This window comes from Vigna radiata, unplaced genomic scaffold (genome assembly GCF_000741045.1).
Source record: "Vigna radiata var. radiata cultivar VC1973A unplaced genomic scaffold, Vradiata_ver6 scaffold_389, whole genome shotgun sequence".
NCBI classification, from domain to species: Eukaryota; Viridiplantae; Streptophyta; class Magnoliopsida; order Fabales; family Fabaceae; genus Vigna; species Vigna radiata.
The window spans coordinates 57941-64190 of record NW_014542412.1 but is presented as its reverse complement, the minus strand read 5'-3'; the positions used below and the strand labels follow the sequence as shown (position 1 = coordinate 64190).

The following is a 6250-nucleotide window of genomic DNA, read 5'->3' as shown; positions in this document are numbered from 1 at the left end:
ATCTAAAGTTTATGCTCCCCATAAAATAGGTAAATTTAAAAAAGATTTAAGTCCTTTTAATTTATTAAAAGTACTCCCCCTAAATGTAATAATCCCATTTTTTTAAAAAAAACAGACCGATTTTTTTTTTATGCTGTGACTTAAGATAATCGATTATTACTTTAAATAATCGATTATTTGTGATCCAAATTGTCAAAATCCAAATTTTGAGGCCGAGATAATCGATTATTTCCCTTTTGTAATCGATTATTTACATTAATTTCCGAAAAACAAAGATTTAGGCCAAATTTTCAACCTAAAACACATCTAGCATTCATAAAATGTCCAAACATGGGTTTAAGTAAGAATAATCGATTATTCTATGGGATAATCGATTATCTACGATTAGAGGCTTTTGCCAAAGCCAAAAATAATCGATTATTATACTAGGATAATCAATTAAAAACGTTAAACTTACGAAAATTGAGAAAATTTCATAGATCTTGAGTCTAAGACATATCTAAAACTCCTAACTCTCTCCTAAGTTCATAGAATCTAGACACCCCCTTAAATGGCTCTCATCCATAACAAAAGAAAGATGAATTTATAAAGTTTGAACTTTTATAAAATGAGAGGCAAATACATGATGAAATACAAAATATAGATGAATAGCCAGATATATAACAACCTTATATATCCCCCCCTCAAATGGGTACCAAGTATCACAAGATCATGTACATCATAAGATGTCAAACAAAAAATTTCTCTTAAACTCAAAAACAGATTTTGAAAAATATTTTAAGATCCTATTCAGTCCAATGCAAAAAATTCTTACAATCCAGTTCAGATTAGTATTTGCAATACCAAACCAGTTTCAATAATTCTTAGAAAATCAAACTCAATTTTCAGCATACTCAATTAACCCATGAAATCAACAATTATTTTTCAAACAATTAAGATATTAATAATTCAGCAATCAATTTAAAAATGTGGTTTGGAGAGTGAAAATACCAAGGTTGTGAAAACACAAGATTCTTTTGTTATGAACATGTTTAAAATAGTGAAATGAACTTGTGATCACAGCTGATTGATGTTAAACAACAGTGTTTCTAAAATTCACTTATCCAGATCCAATTATGTGTCAATTTTAAATATAAAGAATCAAATAACTTCTAGACACCTAATTTGTCTCAAAAACAATTTAGAAAACTTGAATGAGACACTGTGAAATTATTGCAAGATGTTCAACAATTAACTTGTGGTAAACCAGAGTTTAAAACTGAAAATTGACTCAACCAAGCAAATGCAGTTTTCTCTAACTTCTTTTAAAAAGACTATTCCTTTGTGAATTTCTCACCAAAATTTAACACAAAATTTGATTTAGATTTTATCTTTCAACAGTTTTTAAACCAAATAATTTACAGCACAATTATGCAAATTGGATCTGTTTATTTACTACATCCAAGCTCTCAATGTGAATTATCAAAGCTCATATGGTATGCATTTGAACTTAAAAAAATTTTCAAAGAAACAACTTTGAAACAAGAATGACAATTTAATCATCAATTTTCTTAATCATCCAGAAATGCCAATGAAAATCTATCAGCCAGCTCATTCAAATGAATCTTTCATTGCTTTTGATGCTTGACAAAAAATTATACCAAGGTTAATCTTCAAAGTACTCATGAAATTGAATACTAAACCAGTTAAGCACAGATTCAATTTATAATTTAAAACAAATCACTAAAATATTAATTCACATGACTAAACATAACAAAGATGAAATTTAGCACATGAATGTCTCAAATAGATGAATTTCACTGGTTAAAGTGTGTAAACAGACAAGAACACACCACAAGATGAATGAATCAGTGATGGACATATCATTCGCTCAAACAGACATGAATATGACAGTAGTCAAATAATGGAAGATCAAAAAGAACAAAATACAACAACATAGTTTAAACAATACTTAGCTCAATCACTTTGTGCTCGAACCAAGGCTTTGGATATCACTTGATGGATTCACTTCCTGGCTTGGAGCATCAATTTCAGAAGCAGAATAATTTTAGATTTCTCTTCTCCTTTTGTAAAAACTTTAACTTGCAAAGTAAAACAATGTAGTTTTGGTACCCATAATCTCATTTGGGTCCTTTGAGGTTAGAAGCATATTACTTAATGACAGGAATCCAAGCATATTTCCCATTTGGAACTCCAAAATGTTTAATGTTGCATTTGTTAGAAGTATGACCCTTTTCATGCAACAAAAACAACAAACATCATGCACCTTGTTTTTCACAAAAGTTCCCTTCTTAACCCAAACTCTACGAGTTCTTTTTACTTTGGACTTCTTATTTTGATGCATGTTTCTATTTTTAACATTGCTTCTATTAAAGTTTGTCTTAGCATGTGAATTAGTCTTGGTTGCCTTTGCAAGTAAGTTTTCAAGTATGTCAATATCAAACATATGACTCTTACAAGACAAACATTCAACAGGTTTTCTATTTGCATCAGATTTAGATAACTTCATTTCAAGATTACTAACTTTGTTTCTTAACATTACTTCTTCATCTAATGCACTTTCATATTTTATTTTCAGTTCTTTAAACTCAATTTTCAAATTTTTATGATCCGCATCTAATTTCTCATATTCATTTAACAATTCAAGAAAAGCTTTTTGTAAATCAAACTCACTAGTGTCAAGGCTAGAGCAACTTACTTGGCTTGCAGTGTCATCAGAATTTGCTATTAAAGACAAGTTTGCTTCTTCAGCAGAATCACTTGAACTAGAAGTGCTTGATGCATTATCCATGCAACTAATGTAGGTCTTCTTCTTTTTGTGAGATTTCTTTTCTTTTCTTTCTTTACTTCTTTTGTTGCTTGAGATATCAGCTTTCACATGGCCTCTTTCACCACATCCATAACATTTGAAGCTTGAAGAGGAGCCTTGCTTGTCCTCTTTCCTCTTCAAGAATTGGCTTTCACATGATTTATCATTGGCTATCAAGCATAGATTTTCTTGCTCGTTAGAATCACTTGAGCTTAAGGAGTTTGATGTAGAACTTGAATCAGACAATGTCCACTTATCCACATCTATGACTTCATTATAAGTGAGTCTTAAAAAGTTCCACATTTCCTGTGCACTTTAATAAATAGAGACTTTGAAAAAATCATCAATGGTTAGTGCAGATAAAATTATATTACGAGCCTTAATATCAAATTGGGTTCTTCTGTTTTCTTCAACAATCTAGTTAAAATATGGTTTTTCTACTTCTACACCATCAACTGTACTTTTAGGAATAAAAGGACCATTTTGTACTGCTTCCCAAATGCCTCTGTCAATAGACCCCATAAAAATTTCCATTCTGACTTTCCAGAACGCATAATTATCACCAGTAAAAAGTGCTAGTCTATTAATAGAAGCACCCTCGGCATATACAAGATTTTGATTATGTTGACCGGTCATTTTCGAAAAGTTTGAAAGAATATCAAAGCAAGCGGAATAAAACTTAAAGTAGCGAAAAGCGTGTCCAGTCACCTTTTTAAAATTAAAATGGTCAGTTTAAAAAATAAATTTTCTAAGAGAAAATTTATCGAACAGTTGATGTGTGAATAAAAATAAAAAGTATAGGGAATTGAAAAATCACACAAGTAATTTTAATACTAGTTCGATTCAAAAGAATCTACGTCCAATTGTTAATCATTATAAAAAGTGATTAACAGTTCCACTAAAAATGAGTTTCACAGATTATAAAAATAGTGAATAAAATATAATGATTTGAACCTTCCTTCGACGAACGAATCGGAAGATGAACACTCTGCTAACTCGAAGAGAACCGCTGCGACTATCGACACATGAAACACGAGCTTCTCCTATTCACGAGACCAGGCAGAGCACCTTGCTAACTCGAAGAGAACCGCTCTGACTATTGATACACGAAACGCGAGCTTCTCCTATTCACGAGACCAAGCAAGAGAACTTAAACTATAGCTTTTGAGAACTTCCTCTGACAAACAGTATTCTGCAAGAGCTTCTGTTCAACAACATTACTTCTGAAGTTCTCAAAAGTCCAATATATAATTAGGCAGTCTGAATATCAAAGGTCAGGTCCCAACTGCCTGTAATAATCGATTATTGTAAGTGATAATCGATTATACAAGTCTGTTACAGGTTTTTCAAAATGTGATAATCGATTATTTGGAGTGATAATCGATTATTCCTGAAAGACTCATGATAATTGATTATTGCTTCTCATAATCGATTATTTCAGTAAAAATACAAGTTTTACAAATTTTGAAGACTTTCCTACTACATTCATATTCTACAAATTGCTTTTTAAAATATCTCAAATATCTTATTTAGGTTAAACTTCTTGTAGCATCATCAAAACAAATTACTTCAAGATTTACCAATGTTCCTCATTGGTAACACCTATTTTTACTGTTTTTCTTCAAGTAGGTCCCCGTATTTCCAGGTTGATCAATTTCGTCCCTATTTTTGCATAATTAGAGCAATTAAGTCCATTCCGTTAACTTCTCTTGACAGCGTTAAAAATCTTGCTTGCTGGAAAGATGAGGTGTCATTTTCGAAAGACGTAGCACATAACCACTTCAAGACATGGACTAAAATTACAATTCACAAACACGTGTTTAGCTATTGCAAGTTGTCAATTTTGGATTTGATTAAATCCATCCCTGAGCTGAAGCTGCAAAATCCCTAATTGAAAAGGGTTGTAGTTCTTCTTCGAAGGGTGTTGGTTGATAACTTTTTGTGAGGGGTGGGTCTGGTGGGAATAGGTTATTATCGTTCTTCTTCGAAGAGGATCTCAAAGGAGTACTCTTGCTCTTCGTCCTGTTGGCAACACTGAGTCTTCTTCAGAAGCAAACCCTAGCATAAAAAAAAAAACAGAAAATCAATCCCAATTCATGAGAATCAAGTGGCAACAATAGGAATCAATTTCGGTAACATGCAATCCCAATGATGACAAATCTTCCGGTGGAAGTAATCACTGAAATCTTGTCCCGTCTGCCAGTGAAGTCAGTGTTGCGGCTCCGCTGCACCTGCAAGTGGTGGCGCTCCCTCATCGACACCACCCACTTCATCCTATTCCGCTTTAGCAAATCCCACACCACCCTCATTCTCCGTCACCGCTCCCACCTCTACACCGTCGACCTTCAATCCCTCGAGAAACCCCTCGAAATCACTCACCCTCTCATGTGCTATAGCAACAACATCAAGGTTCTCGGTTCCTGTAACAACCTCATCTGTATCTCCAACGTCGCCGACGACATCGCCTTATGGAACCCTCACCTCCGCAAGCACCGGATTCTCCCTGCTGACCGCTTCAACTGCCCGGACTCCTCCCTCTTTGCAGCCCGCGTCCACGACTTCGGCCACGATGCCGCCTCCAATGACTACAAGCTCGTCAGCATTACATACTTTGTCGATCTCCACAATCGCACCTTCGATTCCCAGGTCTAACTCTACACACTCAAATCCGACGCTTGGAAAAACCTCCCTAGCATGCCCTACGCCCTCTGCTGCGTGCGGACCATAGACGTCTTGGTTGGCGGTGCCCTTCACTGGGTTGTCACTCGCAAACTCGAACCTGACCAACCCAATCTCATAGTTGCCTTTAACCTCATGCGCGAGAGCCTTCATGAAGTTGAACTCCCTACAATCGTGAAAGGAAATTTTGATATGGAGGTGGCTCTGTTGGGAGGGTGTTTGTTCCTCAAATTCCCCAATTCTTTAAACTTCACAAACTTAATGCACATGCGTTTTTTTTATTTTAAAACCTAAACAAATAATTTAAGTCCACGTATGTGCCACGTCTTTCGAAAATGACACCTCATCTTGCTAGCAAGCAAGATTTTTAACGCCGTCAAGAGAAGTTAACGGAATGGACTTAATTGCTCCAATTTTTCAAAAACAGGACCAAATTGATCAACCTGGAAATATAGGGACGTACTTGAAAAAAAATAGTAAAAATAGGGACCACTCGATCTATTTAACCTTTTTATTACGTGGCATTAAAAACGTGACTGAACTATGTTTTTTTTAATTTTTGAATTAAAAAATGAAGGATAAATAGTGGAAAGATGTTTTATAGTAAGGCCAAAGTTGGAAATGAAATAAAATTAAGTGTTGAAAGGGGAATTGTCCTCTGCATTTGTGAAATCCAAATGAAAATTGGGGAAAGTTGAGGTTTAGGATTCGTGAGAAAACTGAAGTGTGTTGTTGTTCAATTCGAAGCGCGATTGGTTGGTG

At 34.4% G+C, this 6250-nt stretch overlaps 1 pseudogene; it reads left to right on the top strand.

The window, feature by feature from the left end:
- The first annotated feature begins 4445 nt into the window (after positions 1-4445).
- Positions 4446-6014, top strand: LOC106780011 (annotated as a pseudogene).
- Positions 6015-6250: the final 236 nt, after the last annotated feature.